Source organism: Pteropus medius, unplaced genomic scaffold (genome assembly GCF_902729225.1).
Source record: "Pteropus medius unplaced genomic scaffold, Ma_sr-lr_union100, whole genome shotgun sequence".
Lineage (NCBI taxonomy): Eukaryota > Metazoa > Chordata > Mammalia > Chiroptera > Pteropodidae > Pteropus > Pteropus medius.
Genome location: NW_024352787.1, coordinates 19,995,744 through 20,014,822, shown reverse-complemented (window position 1 = coordinate 20,014,822; position 19,079 = coordinate 19,995,744). Strand labels below are relative to the sequence as shown.

The following is a 19,079-nucleotide window of genomic DNA, read 5'->3' as shown; positions in this document are numbered from 1 at the left end:
TAATTATTTTTCAATGGAAAAAATGTTCATCAACATAGCGCCACTTTGGGAAAACTCCCTTCTACATTTTTTTGTCCATGTGATTAAGGTAGGGCTGGTCCTAGCCCCAATCACACAGGTCTTGAAAACTAGAGTCAATCCAAAGACTCTTGCTGATGCCATCAGAATAGGGATACATTTGTTGTGCTGGAGTTGTGAAGGTAGTAGAATGAACACTTGAGTTACTTGTGTACATCTTTACCACCAAGTGGGAAGAGTCTTTCAGAGAATAAAGATAATGCAAACAAACAAACAAACAAAACAAAACAAACAAACAAACAAACAAACCTCAGAGATGAGAGATGAATACAGATAGTTTTCTGGTCATGCTGTGAAAGTATCTGCATTCAGCTACACCTGAAGCCGATATCTATACTTTCCATTTAGTGGAAAACTTTTTAAAAATCCATTTTTCCATAGCATATTTCTCTCCATTGCTTTTTCTCAGTTCTTATCCAGCAAGGAAACGTTTTCCTTTTAAAATAAAATCAGATAAAAAAATTTTTAAAAAATACTTTACTAATAAATGGTTCATGTCTCCATTACCCCTAATGTTGTACTTTAAAAGTATCTTTTCCAATTAGGAAATTATTTGAGATCTTATCATCTCAACACAATTTTTAAAAAATCTCAAACAGCTCAGAATATACAAACTAGTTAAATGGAAGCCTGGTCTACCTCTTTTCAGAGGGCAGAAGAGCTCTCTGGAATAATAAAAAGATTAACTTTCATATAAAACCATAGTTTTTCTGAATTAAAGGCAATAACATAGGCACTAAAAACTTCATTTCCATGTAGTCAACCCCTGTGTTTTTAGCCCCTCCCACACAGAAAGAAGGGCAAGGGCTCAATTTTGTCAAGGAGATGTAACATTGTTTATACTAATAGCAGTTATAAATAGGTGCATGTAAATTAGAGCATAGATTAGAAGATACTTTTCAAACACAAAGACCTGGATACAGGTGCTGAGAAGAATTACAAAAGCAAAACCAATGGCATTTTAAAATATGTTATGAGAGTCTTAGCATTATTACAATTCATTAAGCACTTACTACATGAATTATCTAACTTATGCTTGAAATAACCTTGTAATTTCCATTTAAGACAAAGGAAACTGAAACTCATAGTGGTTAAATAACTTGCCCAATGTTACACAGCTAAGTGCTGATGATGGAATTCTGACTGGCTCCAAACCTAAACTCTTAAGTTTGTTTTGGAGGAGGCAACATAGCAGTGGGTAAGAATTTATATAGGGTTTAGTTTGGATGAACAATGTTTTTAAGTAATATTCTTTTTTAATTTAATTTTATTATTAGTTTCAAGTATACAGTACATTGGTTAGACATTTATATAGTTTGTAAAACAATCCCTTAATTGTTCTTTCTCTCTTCTGGCTCTCCACTTAGCCATTATATTAATGCTAACTGCATTCTCTCTGCGTGCTCCCCACCCCGTGACCAACTATCAACTACTAATTTGTTCTTCTTTAACCCTTCACCCCCTTCTCCCAACCCTCCAACCTCCCTCCCCTCTGGCCGTCCCCAGATTGTCCTCTATATTTGTGAGTCTATTTTTGATTAGTTTGTTCTTTTTGTTCCTTAGATTCCACATATAAGTGAAATCATATGGTATTTATCTTTCTCTGACTTATTTCACTCAGCAAATAACCTCTAGGTCCACCCATGTCGTTGCAAATGGTAGGATTTCATTTTTTTAATGGCTGAGTAACATTCCATTGTATATATGAACCATAACTTCTTTATCCAATCTTCGGTTGATGGGTATTTAGGTTGCTTCCTATCTTGGCTGTTGAAAGTTGTGCTGCCATGAACATAGGGGTGCATAGGTCTTTACAAATTATTATTTTGGTTTTCTTTGAATAAATATCCAGAAGTGCAATTGCTGGTCAAAAGATATATCTCTTTTTCATTTTTTGAGAAATCTCCAGAGTGTTTTCCATAGTGGCTATACCAATTTGCATTCCCGCCAATAGTGTATGAGAGTTCTCTTTTCTTCACATCTTTGCCAACATTTGTTGTTCTTTGACTTATTGATGATAGCTATTCGGACAGGTGTGAGGTGATGATATCTCATTGTGGTTTTAATTTGCATTTCTCTGATGATTAGTAACCTTGAGCTTCTTTTCATATGTCTATTGGCCACTTGTATTTCCTCTTTGGAGAAATATCTGTTCAGGTCTTCTGCCCACTTTTAAACTGAATTGTTTGTTTTTTTGTTGTTGAGTTGTATGAGTTCTTTATATATTTTGGAACTTAACCTCTTATCAGATGTATCATAAGTGAATATCTTCTCCCAGTCAGTTGGTTGCTTTTTTGTTTTGTTGATGGTTTCCTTTGCTGTCCAAAAACTTTTTAGTTTGATGTAGTCCCATTTCTTTATTTTTTTGTTTCCTTTGCTCAAGGAAATATATCCAAAGAGAAATTACTGTTAGCAATATCAGAGAGTCTCCTGCCTATGTTTTCTTCTAGTTTTATGGTTTCGGGTTTTACATTTAAGTCTTTAATACATTTTTATTCTATTCTTGTACACGGTGTAAGAAGGTGGTCTAGATTCTTTTCTTTTTTGCATGTATCCATCCAATTTTCTCAGCACCATTTATTGAAGAGACTGTCTTTACAGCATTGTATATTTTTGCCTCCTTTGTCATATATTAAGTGAGTGTATAGATGTGGATTTATTTCTAGGCTATCTATTCTGTTCCATTGATCAATGTAGCTTTTTTTCAATGCCAGTACTGTGCTTTTGTAATTACTGTAGCCTTGTAGTATAATTTTAAGTAATATTCTTATAGATGAAAATAATAGATAAGAAGAAATTGTACTCTGCATTAGTTTATAGTGATTACTAATATGAAGAATTATAAGTCTGAAATTATTTTATTGTGGATATTCTCACATAAGTTTCTCTAAATAAAAGAACTTAATTATATGCCTGGGACTGTCGACCGAGCAAAGAGTGGAATGCTTGCATGTCCTGTGGTAAAAATAAATTCTTCAGTTTCTCTCATTCCTTTCTATACGAAAACTGAATGTTGTCATATTTCCTTAAATAGTGTCTGTCACTTTTGACACTGTCAACTACTCCAATCCTTTGATGATCCTCTATGATAACATCACATTCCTCTATTTTTCTTCTATGGTTCTGTTCCTTCTGACTTCTCTGTGGCTGCTCCATCCATCTTTCAAATATTGATGTTCACATTCGCTTTCTGGAAATCTTATATCTTGGGATCTCATATCTTACCTACCTAGTAGCTCAAGCCAGAAAATAAAAGTGGTAAGTTATTTATACATCATCAATACTTCCATATAAATATATATAAAATACATATATAATATCATATTTTTTATAATCAGGCTTAACTTTTTAAAAGACTTTTAAATTAAGACTATATTTTAGATCAGTTTTAGGTTCACAGCAAAATTGAGGGGAAAGTAGAGAGACTGTCATATACTCCCTGCTCCCACACATGCATAGCCTTTCTCATTTATCAACATTCTCCATCGGAATGGTACATTTGTTACAATTGATGAACCTACAATGATACGTAATCACCCAAAGTCCATAGGTTACCTTGCAGTTCACTCTTGGCGTTTTACATTTTGTAGATTTGAATATAAAATGATTTGTATACGTGATTATGGTACAAAACAGTTTTTTCACTGTCCTAAAAACATTTTATGCTCAGCCTATTTATCCTCCCACTGCCAAACCCTGGAAAACTACTGTCTCCATAGTTTTGCAATTTTTTTTGCATATCATATATTGGAATCATACAGTATGGAGACTTTTCATATTTGGCTTCTTTCACTTAGTAATAAATATTTAAAGTTTCTCTCCATCTTTTGGTGACTTGATACCTCATTTATTTTTAGCCCTGAATAATATTCAATTGTCTGAATGTACAACAGTTTATTTACCCATTGACTGCTGAAAAACATCTCAATTGTTTTCAATCTTTGACAATTTTGAATAAAGCTACTTTAAACATCCATGTGCAGGTTTTTGTGTGGACATGTTTTCATCTCCTTTGGGTAAATACCAAGGACCGCAAGTGCTGGATCCTATGGTAAGAGTATATTTAGTTTTGTAAGAAACTGCCAAACTGTCTTCCACAGTGGTTATAGCATTTTACATTCCTATCAGCAATGAATGAGAATTCCTGTTTTTCCACATTCTCACAGCTTCTGGTGTTGTCAGTGTTCCAGATTTTGGCCATGCTAACAGGTATGCAGTGGCAGCTCATTGTTGTTTTAATTTGTATTTTCCTGATGATATATGCTATGGAGCATCTTTTCATGAGCTTATTTGCCATCTGCATATTTACTTCGGTGAGGAGTCTATAGTTGTATTTGGCTTAGTTTTTGATCAAGTTGTTTTCTTTATTGTTGAGTTTTAAGAGTTTTTTGTATAGTATAATGGTCCTTTATCATATGTGTCTTTGCAAATATTTTTTCTCATTCTGTGGCTGTTTTTCAACATTATTTTTTATGTTCTTTATTATATAGAATTCCAAATTGCAAAAAATACGAAGACAAAAAATTACCAACAGAAAAAGTTTAAATGCATGAAATATTATACATATATTTATGGATAATTAAACATAATTTAAATGTATTAAAACATGCCTGAAATGATAAACAGCAAATTGAGAAGAATGGTTAACAGAGAAGGGAGACAGGGAAATAGGATCAGTGAGGCATGATTAGGGTTTTAAAATTCAGATTAAACAATTCTTGACTAAAATACGGTAAAACTTTATATCAAGATGTTGTATTATGTTCTCCATTCTGTGTATTTGAAATATTTCATAATTCAAAGAGAAAAAATAAATCAGAATGGATTCTATTGTTTTGATACCTATGACATTGGTAAATCCATTATTTACTTTAATCTTCTATTTTAGTGTTCAATTCCTTTATTTATAAGATTCCCTTCTATTCCAAAATTCTAGAAATACTTTCTTGATGTTATGTTTCACTACTTTCCTAGATACATTTTAATTTACAAAATATGAAACTTTGAAGGTTTGCTTAAGAAATATTAAAATTACTTAACTTATAAAAGGAATGCAAACACATTGTTATTGCGATGTTTACTGTGTTGAAACAAGTGCCCTTACTTGTATTTGGACTCTTCTTTTAACTCTTCTTTATGAGTAAATTAACTCATAGTCATTAGCTTGAATGAACATCACTGATCTAAATATAGAATGTTATACCATGTCAAGATGGGTCAACATCAAAAGGAGGAATGTTTTCTCACTTCTTTTGGAGAAGTATATTTCTATTCAGTTCACAGATCAAGGTTTCCTGTATGTAATGCATTTATCTCAAATCTAAAATATCTAGAAAATTTTTCAATAATGACTTAGCAAATCATGACTGCTACATTTCTAAATGGTTCTTGAAGTGGCCAAAAGAGAAAACATGGACTTCCAGGCTCTTCCTGTTGGAAGCCTTCAGCCATACCCCAGATCAGTTAGAGCAATGAACTGGAGCAGAACTTCCTCCCCGCTCTGGACACATATACACTGATTTAAACCAGAATCACCTACAGCAATGGAGTCCTTCAAAAATATTCTCCAAAAGTGAAAGTTTACCTAATATAGCTGGGATTTGAAACATTCTCATAGACCCCAGATATGAGGAACTAAAGAACTTTGACCCTGCTCAGTTTCTCTGGATAAGCTAGTGTGAGGACCTCCTGATTATGCTAATTGGAACTTGCTTTCCACAGTGACATGAAGAAGGAACTGTACGACTCTTAATTGCTTACATGAAGGGAATCATTGAGGAAACTTGGGCTGATAAAAGGGAGAATGAAAGAAAAGAGACTATGGCTTGAAACTTAGAATAAACAATTAGATGTCTTTTACTCTGCTCCCCACATTCACACTCATTTCTTCATGGATCTGAGGTGGCTTATGTGTTGACTTCTAATTCTGTTTGCTCATTGTCTAAGCAGGAACGAGTCTTTTTTGAGGTCTTTCTTTGTTTCCTCTTTCATCTCATCCTTCACTTCTTAAATCCTCAAAGGCTGAATCTATCAAAGTTTAGACTGCTATAGCAGTTTGGGGATTCTGTGGGTAGGAGAAGCTGTCTTAATTCTTTTGAGTTGGGGTTGGAAATAAGGAGCCCTTCCTTATTTCCAACCCCAACTCAAAAGAATTAAGACAGCTTTAGGGACACTGAGATAGAGATTGAAATGCTTGGGTATTTTATAATGTGGTCATGGGACTAGGGCCTAAAGTAGATTATACTTACCTAATAAAAAAGAAAGCCAGTATTTGAAAGCATCTCCTACCATAAAGCATCACCTACCAGTTCGGGGGAATTGAATTTTAAACATATGAGACTTCACTGAACCTTATATAGTTGTCTGTCCCCAGGATCTATTTCCTAGGGAGGATATGTCTGAACTTCTAATGGGAGGTCATTTTTATCAGGTTCTTGCTTGAGGGTCTCTAGATCTCAATGTATGTGCAAGGTGAACTGTGGGGGGCGGGAAAGCACTGTCCTGATATATCTGGAGTTCTTTAGGGGGAATGTGGGCATGGAGTTGGAGAACAGAAACAAAGATCAACCATGAGTATCAGTCAGCCAGCCTGACAAGTGATGAAGAAATTAATGATTTTTTAAAAAATAACATTGTCAACACAAACTTTGAGAGTAAAAATAAAACTAAGAAATCAAGGATAGACTATGACATAAATCATAGCCTAGAAAGAGATTTGATGAAAAACTGGGTGACCATCTCCCCATAAGGGAAGACAGGGCTGGAATGGGGACAAGACATGACCTCAGAGAGGTCAGTAGAGCCCCACGCAGGGGACTATACCTGAAGTGACTAGATGAACAGAGTTGGGAGCTGGCTTAGCTTCCACTAGAGAGATCACTGTCCATCTTGATCTAATAATTACAGAGTGTACTATATTTCTAGAGGATAATATTGGTTGTTCTCCTGGTTATCATAAAGGGAAAGCTCCCTCTATCACCTGTTGATCATTTGTCAGGAAGAACTGCCTGTGTCCTGAGACTGCACAGTCTTATCTCAACTGCCCCTCCTTTCAATGACCCAAAACAGCCATAAGGCCTCTTTAAGAAGAGGCTGGATTCTTGATATCAAGAAGGGCAGTGCAGTTTGGAAGGGGAATGCCTCTGTACTGTATGCAGGAGGTATCACAGAGACCAAGCTCTTGGTGTCCACCTGAACCAAGAGAGAGGTGACACTCAATCCTGATGCCAGGGAGGGTCTTTCATCTTGCCTCCAGACACCTCACCCCTCTCATCATGCTGTTTGACTCAACTTCATGGTTCTTTGGGCTTTCTGCATGGACAGTCTGTTCCACAAATGGTTAATTACATTTAAATTAAAAAAAAAAAATCCTGAGAATTTCTCTCTCCCTTCAGAATACTGGTATGTTTTTAGTTTTTTCCTGAGAATCAATAACTTTCTTCCCAAAAGTAAGTAGTGTAAAAAAATTATTTCTGTCAATTTCAGCTAACTGGTATCTTTAAGAAGTGTTACATGTATTAAACTAAGTGAAATAAGTCAGAAAAAGACAAACATCATATGATTTCACTTATATGTGGAATCTAAAAAACAAAATAAACCAACAAACAAAACAGAAACAAACTTAAAAGAAAAAGTCTCACAGGATAACTGTGAATGTGGCCTAATTCTATTTATTAAAAAGATGATTCTATATCTTAAAATATTATCTAGAAATAATTCAATAATTCTTCCACCACCACCTTTTGCTTCTTGCTTCAGCTGGTTCCTTTTTTGGTCTTTGTTTTCATCCTTAGGCAGCTCTTAAAAATTTCCATATTGACGGCTGGTCTCTGATTCTGGCTTGCCTTCTCAATCTTGCCCTGCCTTCTCCAACTGGTTGTAGCATGTGTTCTCTACCCCAACAACTGACTCCTGGCAGACTCCTGTTTTTTAATTGCTGGTGATTTGTGGCCAGTATATCAGTATAATTTAAGTGAAGGCAGAAAAGGTAAATGTGCAATTCTTTTATACTTCTTAATCGTTACCCAAGGAGAAATAAATCTGTTGAAAAGAATAAGGAGGTGCAATGGAAAAGGTCAGAATACCTTTTGCTGTGCTTCTGAGAAGAAAATGGATTATACAGACAGTCAGACTGGGTCAAAGAAGTTGGCTCCTGAGTTAACCATAAAGAGCTTACAGCCCTTTTCCTGTGACCCCTCCCCAGCCAACCCCTTTTCCCCAAGCTGCTACTTGTGGCAGGTGACAGAGTCAAAGGGATCCATGGCCCTGGTTAATCATATGCCATCACAGGACACTGCATCAGCTCAGACCTAGAAAGCCTGAGCAGATTAACAGTTGCTTTACATTTCTTTGGGTGGTGTACATAGCTATTCTTGGCTGGTTGATTAATTCTGATGGCAAATTAGTCCATATAAACTTTCTAGCTCATATACAAATTGACTATTGCTTTTTTTTTTTTTTGGCCCCATACCTCCATCAAGATAGCACATGGATACATAGTTATTTTACTCTCTGTAATTATTCCTGTCTTTATCATATCTAATAACAGTAATAATAGCCAAATATATAACACCTACTATGGGCCAGGAGCTGTTCAAAGTGTCTTACATATATTAACTAATTTAATACTTAAAATAACCCTGTGAAGAAGGTACTTTTACCATCCTCACTTTACAGAGAAGAAAACTGAGCAAAGAGATTAAATAATCTCCCAATCTCCTGCTGATAATCAATGGTGAAGCTGGGATTCAAATTGAGATAGTCTAACTCTGGAGTCTAACTCTGGAGTCTTTTCAATCATTAAATTGTCTTTATATAGTCATCAATGCCTAGCAAAAAGTGTTAAACAAATGAGCACTAACAAAAAATCTGAATTCATCATTCTAATAGGGGATATTAAAACTGTGATCTATAGCAAGTGCTTTCATGTGATAAGTATTTTATTTGACATATTTTCCACCCATATTAGGAAACTAACACTTGAGAGTTTAAGTGCCCTGATGCCCTGGGTAGGCCCAGGATTAAATTCATCTTCTGACTCCACATCCAGCACTTTGCCTACTTGGCCAAATGATCTTTCTGCCAGATCTACATCCTGGAGCTACAGGATGCCCTGGTCCTCCTGTGGCTGTAAGGGCTGCTCTCTGAGGCTCTCACACAGTGGATCGGCTAAAGACGTCATTGGACTCTTTTTGCATAATGAGATAAATGCAGAGGGAGACCTGTGGTACTCATGGAACCAAGGTTTCTGCTGGCCCTCAAGTGACTCTGCCTAAGCTGCATTCAATATATGACTCTCAAATCAAAAATGAGAAAGTCTGTGTTCTGTTCCTACCTCAGAAATAATACTGAGCTTTTGAATCACTTCCCTTCTGTGTAAGAAAAGGAGAGAGAAAAATCAGGGCTGGCTCTTCAGCCTACCATCTGTTTTGCAAGAACGGGAAACTGAACTACCTGGTTCCTCAGGAAGGCTGGAACACAAAGTCTGATGCTCCTTTCTCTTCTCGGCATCTTCCTGAAGACTGTTGTCTATTTCAAATGACTCCTTTTGCCTTTTAGCTTTAATGACAAATATCACCTTTTTTAAAGATATAACTTAAAAAATGTTTTAAATAGTATAATAATGTAATCGAGGGTCCTTAACAGATATAGCAGGGAGAGTTTTGGTTTATGAACAAGGGTACAAGGGTTCTAAGATATCACTTTCCATGATTTCTGCGAAGTCCCAATCACCTAACTATTCCTACTTTGCCAGTGTACCTGGCATGGCTTTAAAGATGAGATGATGCAATGCATTTAGTTAGCATTATCTTTTTATCCTTTCACGCAAACTAGAGTTTTCCTTTTTCCTTGTCACTCTTATTTTCAATCACCTTTAGTAAAATGTTTCATTTTTTTCTTCACCCCTAGGAAACAACAAAAGGTTAATTCACAATCTTTGTAGAGAAAAAATAACTTTGGGGAATTTTATGAGGTGGCTTTCTAATCAAGGCACAGGACTCCGGTCTGAGTCTTTGTTTAGAGAGGAGTTTTTCATAAGCTGTTTCTCCACAGACGGCACTTTGGTCACTTTACAGTAACCAGACCTCTCTCTGTGGGGAGACGATCATGTCACAGCTCTTCCAGCCAAGCAGTTACATTCTGTTCTTCCCACTGATTTCAGGGAAGGAGACTTATGTTACAGATCCATGTTTTCTTTTCAATCTCTGCTCCCTAGGGTCCCATCACATGCAATCTAATAATAAAAAGAAATAATGTTAAGTTATTAAATGTTAATTATAGAAGTTAGAATGCATTTAAGCAAAAAAAAAAAAATTCTACCACTGAGGAGATGGCCTGTTATAGTGATATAGTGTTGGCAACTATCCTTAGATAGCTTTCTATGTAAATAGTACTCGAAAATGTTTTTTATTTAGCATATATACTAAATATAAAATATATATTTATTTAAATACATAAATGATATATACTGCATATATAATACATATTTATTAATATGCCATACATATATATTTATTTAATACTCAAGTATTAATACTTGATATTAATATAAATACATATTACATATAAAATAACATTTGAGTATTATTTACATTGAAAGCTTTTAAGTACTACCTACATAGAAAGCTCTCAGAAAATGATATACGTATATTATACATTATATATTATATATAAAATATATATTATATTATTTTGTATATATTTCCAACAATCTGAATCTCAGAGAATCAAACTGATATTTATATCTATATATCTACATATGTATATATAGATATACATATGTATCTACATGTACATATATATACATATATATCTATGCATATAGATATATATTTGGGTGCCTGTGTGTTTTACAAATATGAAACATATGATCTATCTTATTTTGCAGTCTTCCTTTTCACTTATGAACATTACATTTTTCCTAGCCCAGGTGTCCATAAACAAGAGAATAGATAAGCAAATATGGTGCATTTATACAATGGAGTATTACTTATCAATAAAAAGAAATGAACCACTTACACACACAACAACATAGATGGATCTCAAAAATTAATGCTAAGTGAAAGAAGCTTTACTCAAAAGAGTACACATTGTATGAGTCCACTCATATGAAGTTCTAGAACAGGTAAAGCTCATCTATGATGAAAAAAAATAAGAAAAGTTGCCTTGGCAGAATGGGTTAGGAAGTGAGGATGGGGCAAAAGTGAACTTTCTGGGGTGGTTGTAATGTTCTATCTTTTGATAGGGGTTTGGGTTACACAGATGTATGCATGTATGAAATTCATCTGACAGTCCACTTAAGATCTGTACATTCCATTGTATGTAAATTTTACCTAAGAAAAGAACAACAAAATTGAACTCTAGTTAATAATATACATGCTAAAGTATTTAGAGGGAAGTAAACTGATGTCTGCCTCTTACTTTAAAATGCATAAAAAAGATAGATGGAGACAGAGATGAACAGGTGGATAGATATATGATAAAGCACATATAGTTAAATGTTAATTACAGCATCTAGGTGGTAGTTATGTAGATATTCTCTGTACATTTTGTTCAACTCTTCTGTCATTTTCAAAATTTTTCATATTAAAATGTTAGTGAGGAAAAGAACATATGACATGTTCCCATATCAAATGTTTCCACACATTTTAAAGGACTGATTAAATCTGTAAAATTTATAGAGCGGAATACAATTTAATCACTGTTAAATGTTTAGGTTGTTTAAATTTTTACAGTATAAATCATATTACAATTATCCTTATACTTAGATATTTAGACACTTATCTTATTAGATCTTTACGATAAATTCCTATAAGCATAATTGCTAAGTCAATAAAGAATTAAAAATTTGGGTTTCTATTTTCATCCAGAAGATATGGGACAATCTTCTCTCTTACCAAAGAGAATAAGTCTACATCTTCATATTTCCTTATGTGATTTCCATAAAAACTGAGTTTTGTTCTTTATTATCTTTGCTAATGAGTCTGGTATTTTTAATAGAATATTCTTATAAAAGTTTTTTTCGGTTTTATTCCTCAGTACTTCAGGATCAAGGGAAAAAAAACTTAGAAGAGAGAATTTTCAATGCCCAGTGTTGAACTATCTGAATCTCAGAGATCCAAATTGTGATATGTCTACAGCCTATTTTCATGATTTGAAATGAAGTCAGTGCTTAACCAGAGACTAACTGAAGGCAAAAATCAGATTCTAGGTGTTTTATCTAGCCTTTTCTCTCTGTGAAGATCTAATATACACTGGGAGGTGTTTATCCTTCCTGCCATGACACACTATGCATTGAGAAATCGTAATTTGGAGTTAAATGTGCTAGCACCTGTGGATTATCCACAAGTGGTATAAAAACCCAGTGAATGCCAAGGCTGAATCGCTCATATTTAAATAATGATTAAAAGCCCATATAATCTGCAGCAATTTGATGTGCCAGGAGAGGCAGCACACAAACAAAACACTCACTTGGCTACTGTTCCTGTCCCGCTCATTGTGGTCTGGGTTACAGTCCCGTTTTATCCCTTTTTCTTGGCTCTTTCAGCAATGGATGAAACCACTGAAGCCACTCACCAGACAAACACACCAGCTCACGGGCCAGAGAACAATTTCTCTTTCCCAGCAGCAGCTCGGGGCCCTTCCCTGGACTTTCCAGATGAAAACAGCAGCCAACTTCTCAAATAGTTTTTATTTTGATAGCCTAGAGCAAAATACCAATGCAACGTTGCCTAGTGAAAAGCCTGAGATTCAAACTTTAGATCTATTTATCATTTGGTTTAAATCTGAATACAAGAGACTTTAAAAAGGCAACAACAGTAAATATGTATGTGTATTTACTCATCATGGAGGTTTACCCAGTTGGTTAGCAACAGGTGCATTTTACAATTTCCAAAAGTGATATTAAGTGTCAAAAAAGTTCTCAAGGCCCGTGGATGTTCTCCTTGAACAGCTGCAGGCGAATGAGGTAGAAAGGGCAGAGACAGGAGATGGATACCAGCAGAAGGGCGAATAGGACGGCGCCCACAGCACTGATGGACAGCAGGCCCCTCAAGGCTGAAAATGCAAAAAGCAGTGTGACCCCCACATAGCTGCGGGTAGTAGCTGCCCACAAGTATTAACAATATCAGCTTTCAAATGAGTCAGCACATTTTATCCATTTGAAAATCATTTTAATTGATTTCTTATAGATGTTAGTACTGTTGATTTCCTGTTGGAATTCCATTTCCTGTCTGATTTCCTTGGTATTGCACTTTCTGATTTCTCACCTACCTCTCTGAATGTATTTTCTCTTTTGACTGGCTTATTTCATATACCTTAGACCCTACAAATAGCTGTTACTCACAGATCAGTGTTCAGCTTAATAGTCTATCTCCACTTTCTTCTTTAAAATTAGAAGAAAAAAATCAGTTCCAAATATTTTGGATGAATTCCTAAAAGTGGAATTAAATTTTTAAATTCTAGCAATATGTACCCAAATTGGTATAACTTGTTTATTTCTACCACCTGCAGATAATAGCAATTTCCTTGCATACTTGTCAAACAAGTCCTTCCTATGCCCAGCGTTGGGTAGACTGATGGATGAAAAAATGATATCTCATCCAAACTTTAGCCAGTCATATAAATGGTCATGTTCTTTGTCTATTTTTAAATGAAAATGTTTTGTTTTCTTTTTAAATGAAAATATAATATTTTTCTTATTTATGTCTGTTTTATATTATAAATAGCCCATTGCCTATTATGAATATTATAAATCTTTTTCCAGTTTAATTTTCTATGTGTTGTTCTTTGTGAAGAACATTTAACATGGTCATCTGAGCATCTATTTTCTATGAAGTAAAGGATGGGGGCTGTGATGGGTAAGAAACTTACCCATCACACTGGATGAAAGTGGTAAGGTACAAAGTAATTATTGTGAGTATCAGAAGAGTTAACTGAAGATATGTGGAAGAAATGGCAAACAATATCAAGAGCCCAAATGAACATGGAGACCCTGAATCGGGCACTAATGTACATGGATTAGTTTTAACCACGCAGAGCTACTAGTCTGGATATATAATGATCAACCATAGCCATTTGGATTGATCTGGGGTTGGCTTTTTGAAAGAAAAAAGAAGGATTAATAAGTGAGGTAGTTGAAAATGCTGGCATAATAGTTACATAATAAATTATGAAGTCTGGTATAATTGAATTATATGCTGGGTAAATGATAGAAGATCAGATTGAGCAATACTGGATAAATGATAAAGGACCAGACTGACTGAAAGAGACTGAAGTCAGTGGATCATCACATTAGATAAACAACTTGAGACCATTTTTCAGAGTTATTGAAATTTTCTATTTCATTGAACTTCCTGCCCACAAATATTTATAAATTAATGATAAATAACAACCAGGAGAATCAATGACGACAACAATGGTGAGAGATAGAAAGGGTGCTATAATAACATGCCATAATCTCAGAAGATGGAATTTTAACAAAAATTGGAAGAACAATTGTTTCTACATGTGCTTGTGAAACTGGGTCATCCATAACATCTGGGATGGGAGATGAAAATGTGCTTGCTAAAACAGAGCTCTGAGGTGACAGAAAGATTTTAGTTAAGGCAAGAAAGGAATGAAGTGGTTAATGAAAAAAGTACGTGTATAGGTTAAGGACACAGTATATGGAGAAGTACCAAAAGATGTTTTAAATTATTTTTAATCTCTGAAGTTTAGTTGTGTTTTAATATAATGTATCCAGTTGTGATTTGTTTTAATTTGTAGCATTTGTGACTCAGCATCATCTTTTACTCTGAAAAATTCATGTCTTTATTCTAGAAATTTTCCCTTTAGTAACCCTTTGTATACAGTGTATAGCATTCTTTCTATTCTTGCCTCATGAAACTTCTTTGACCTAAATTGGCATCTTCTATCCTACTATCTGTATTTACTAATACCTTTTTAATATTTTCTATTGATCAGACTTTCAATGTATAAATTATCTTTAGCTGGTCTCATCTCTTTAATTTATCCATTGAGTTTTTAAATTTAAAGTACTATATTTTTCAATTCCAGTTTTGAATGATTCTCCTGTTTGTACCGTCTCCTGAATTTCCTTCATGGTGATTTGTTTGCAGTGGTTTCTCATTTTGGACTGAGTACCTCACCAGCAAAGGTAGTTCTACAGGTTATGCAGGCATTCCCCAAAACCTTCACTTTTGTTGGGAACCTCTATGGATCAAATGGTTTTAATGTATTTTACTGTTAATTTTTTGGCTTGAGTTTATATGGGTAATATATGTTTTGTACCCCACACCAGTTTTAATGTCTTAAGATAGTTCTTTATTCTACATAATGAAATGGCTCAGGCAGATGATAAGAATCTTACAGTTTCTCAAGGTAGTAAGGTAAAATTCTTCTAAGCCTTGGCACATGAAACAGATGGCCCAGCATAAATCCTGACTTTATTTAGAAAACTCAGTTCTGGCTTACACTCCTACTCATCATTCTAGCTTTGTTTCCATTTTTGGTTCAGGCACTTAGGAATTCCCCTTTCTTGCTTTCAAATTTTATTATGTAAAATATGTGTTATCCCAGGCTAATGTTAAATGGAAAACTCTCTAAATAATTTTATGAACACAGAATAACTTTAAAACTAAAACCAGATAAAGATAATATTGAATATGTGTGTGTATACACAAACACACACACACACACACACACACACACACACTGATGTCATTTACACAGATGTATACATTGCACAAAATACTAGAAAATAAAGCTATTTTTGCGTAGAGCCACCACTGGAATCTTAAAATAAATCCTATTTGATTAAAGTTTACTCTTATTTTGAAACATTACTAGATTTTATCAACATATTTTATTACATTAACAGATTAAAAGAGAAAGATCATATGAATATAACTGATGGTGAAAATGTGATGATTAAGATTCAAAAGCCATTCCTTATAGAAAGAAACACCTGTGCATGAGGCTGCAGAATTCTTAGTAGAAGAATGCACTCTAATATGTTAAAGCTATACCAATAGATTAGGAGGAAATTTCATGATTTGAGTGAGATAAGCAAGATGCAAATAGTTGTATATAATGTCACGATCGAAAATGACAAAACTTTTTTTTACGTATTTGTATATCTGTGTTCGATTATATGAACATGAAGAAAGTGGATGCATACTAGGTTGCTGCCATATCGCTGTAGAAGTAATTACACGGTAATTACAATAGTTGGCATTATTGTAACAGCATTTTGTAACTTTTTTTGTACATGATTTAACAGACTAATATATATATTACATATTATGTATTATATATTATATGTATATTTAAATTATTAATCTAAAAGCTAGCAGTATTTTAGCTTTGGTTTACAACTCCACATTTTGATTCTACATAATTTAACAGATTACTGCATTAAGAAAACAGTTATGTTATGTTTTCAGACCCACAATGTACAAAAATGAAACTTTGTGACATCAATAGCAGATGAAGATCATGTTGTAAATGAGCAGAGTTTTTGTACGTTACTGAAGTTAAACCTGTACGAATTCAAATTAGAATGTTAAAACTTTATAGAATGTTGAATGCAATGCCCATAGTAACCACAAAGAAAATAGGTTTAGAATATACCTATTATTAAAATTAAAAAGTGACTTAAAACATTTCACTATAAAAAAATCAACTAAATAGAAAAGAAAGAGTAATGCAGAAATAGAGGGACAAAAAAAAAAATATAGGCCATATAGAAAACAAATAGAAAAATTATAGAAGTCTCTTCTCATCAATAATTACTTTAAATGTAAGTGGATTAAACTCTCTCATCAAAAGACAGAGATTGGCAGACTGAACTTAAAAAAAAAAAAATTCTACCTATGTGCTATTTATAAGGGACTCACTTTATCCAAAGACACAAATAGGGTAAAAGTGAGAGGATGGAAAATGATGTTCCATGGAAATAGTAACCAAAAGAGAGCAGGCAGAAATGGCTAGGCTAATATCAGACAAAAACAACTTTAAATCAAAAAAGTATGAAACAAAGAATGATACATATTAATAAATAAATCTTCAATAAAGCAAAAAGTATAACAATTATCAACATTTATACCCCTTATAACAATCAAAATGTACAAATCAAAAACTGGCAGAATTAAAGAAAGATATAGAATTTCCACAATAACAATTGGAGACTTCAATACCCTACTCTCAGTAATGGATATAACAACCAGAGATAAGTAAAGAAATAGAGGACTTAAACAACATAATAAATATATCTAACAGACATATACACAACTCTCTACCCATTAACAAAGGCACATACATTTTTCTCAGGTGCACACGAGATGTTTTCCAGGATAGAACAAGTATTAGGCCACAAGCTAAATCTGCATAGATTTAGAAAGGTAGATATCATACAAAGTATCTTCTCCAACAACAATGAGATGAAGTTAGAAATCTATAACAGAAGGTAAACGGGAAATTTCTAAAATTTGTGGCTATTAAACAATAGGCCTATAACTGAGGAGGATACTGAATCACTAATCAAAAATCGCTAATCTTCCACGGAAGAAAAGCCTGGACTTGATGGCTTCCCTGGGTAAATTCTTTGATTTAAAGAACAACTAACACGAATTCTTCTCAAACTTTTCCAAGAAAGAGGGAACACTCCTTAACTCATTCTATCTCATCTTTTAAAGCGAATAAAAAGATGCTCGACATCAATAATAATTAGGGAAATGCAAATCATAACCATGAGATACCATCTCCTACTATTTAGAAAAAAAGAAAGAAAGAAAATAATCAGTGTTGTCAAGAATGTGGAGAAACTGGAGCCTTGTGCACTATTGACAAGAATGTAAAATGGCACAACTGATGTGTAAAGAGTATGACATTTCTTCAAAAAAATCAAACATAGAATTACCACATAATCCAGCAATTTTACTTCTAGGTATATACCCCAAAGAATTAAAATCAGATGTTTGTATACCCATGTTCATAGCAGCATTTGTAATATCTAAAACATGGAAGCAACCCATGTGTCCATCAAAAGTTGAAAGGATAAGCAAAATGTCTTATGTGCATACAATAGACTATTATTCAGCTTTAAAAAGGAAGGCAATTCTGACATATGGATGAACTTTGAGGACACATCATGCTAAATGAAATAAGCTATCTGTAAAAAGACAAATATTGTATAATTCCACTTATATGAGAGATGTAGAGTAGTCAAAGTCATAAAGGTAGAAAGTTAGAATGGTGATTGAGCTTCATTGTTTAATGGGTACAGAGTTTCAGTTTTGCAAGATGAAAAGAGTTCCAGAGATCCATTATGGTGATGGTTGCACAACAATATGAATGTATTAATATCACTGAGCCGTACACTTGGAAATGATTAAGATGGTACATTTTATGTTATGAGTATTTTACCACAAAAATTTTGAAATAGAAGTTTTACTAAGAAATACATATTTCAGTTGCAAAGAAAAGTTTGGTTGTGCTTTCTATAGGAATGATATCGGTAGCAGAGGGGTGGAGTAGGAGACTTTAATCCCTTAAAGCCAGTATTCCAGACTGAGTAGAAACATTACTTAGCTCCTCTAAGCCTGGTTCCTTCAACTTTCAACTCTGCAAAACAGAGTTATTTAGAAGATTAAATTAGAACGTCATGAAAATTCCAAATACAGTGTCTGCCTAGAAAGTTTAAATAGCATTTCAATAATTAATAACATTTTTATTTCACATGTTTAAATATTTTTTTTTACTTGAGGAATATCCAAACACAGCAAATAATTTCCCATAAATTGTGAATGGCTTAAAATATGAGGCACAATTTTAACTGTCTTCTGGAGTATTCAGCAGAGGAAAAGACTACATAACTTCTGAAAGACAATATCCCTTGAGACAACTTTTTCTGGACAATACCAAATCTTCAAATTTTTTCAACACAGAAATATGCCAACTCATCTTCAAAAAAGTACTGTTGTGAGATTAAAGAGTTAAGA

At 33.9% G+C, this 19,079-nt stretch overlaps 1 long non-coding RNA gene across 2 annotated transcripts in view; it reads right to left on the bottom strand.

Moving 5' to 3' along the window:
- Positions 1–6,550: 6,550 nt before the first annotated feature.
- Positions 6,551–19,079, bottom strand: part of LOC120591591 (uncharacterized) — an 80,079-nt gene continuing 67,550 nt past the window's right edge. Inside the window, exons 2-4 of one of the 2 annotated variants that reach the window (XR_005649924.1) lie at positions 12,655–12,781; positions 9,532–10,312; positions 6,551–8,118 (exon numbers count right to left, since the gene is read on the bottom strand). This is a non-coding gene — a long non-coding RNA (uncharacterized LOC120591591). The remainder of the gene's footprint in view (positions 8,119–9,531; positions 10,313–12,654; positions 12,782–19,079) is intronic. The other variant, XR_005649923.1, reaches the window with a different exon arrangement.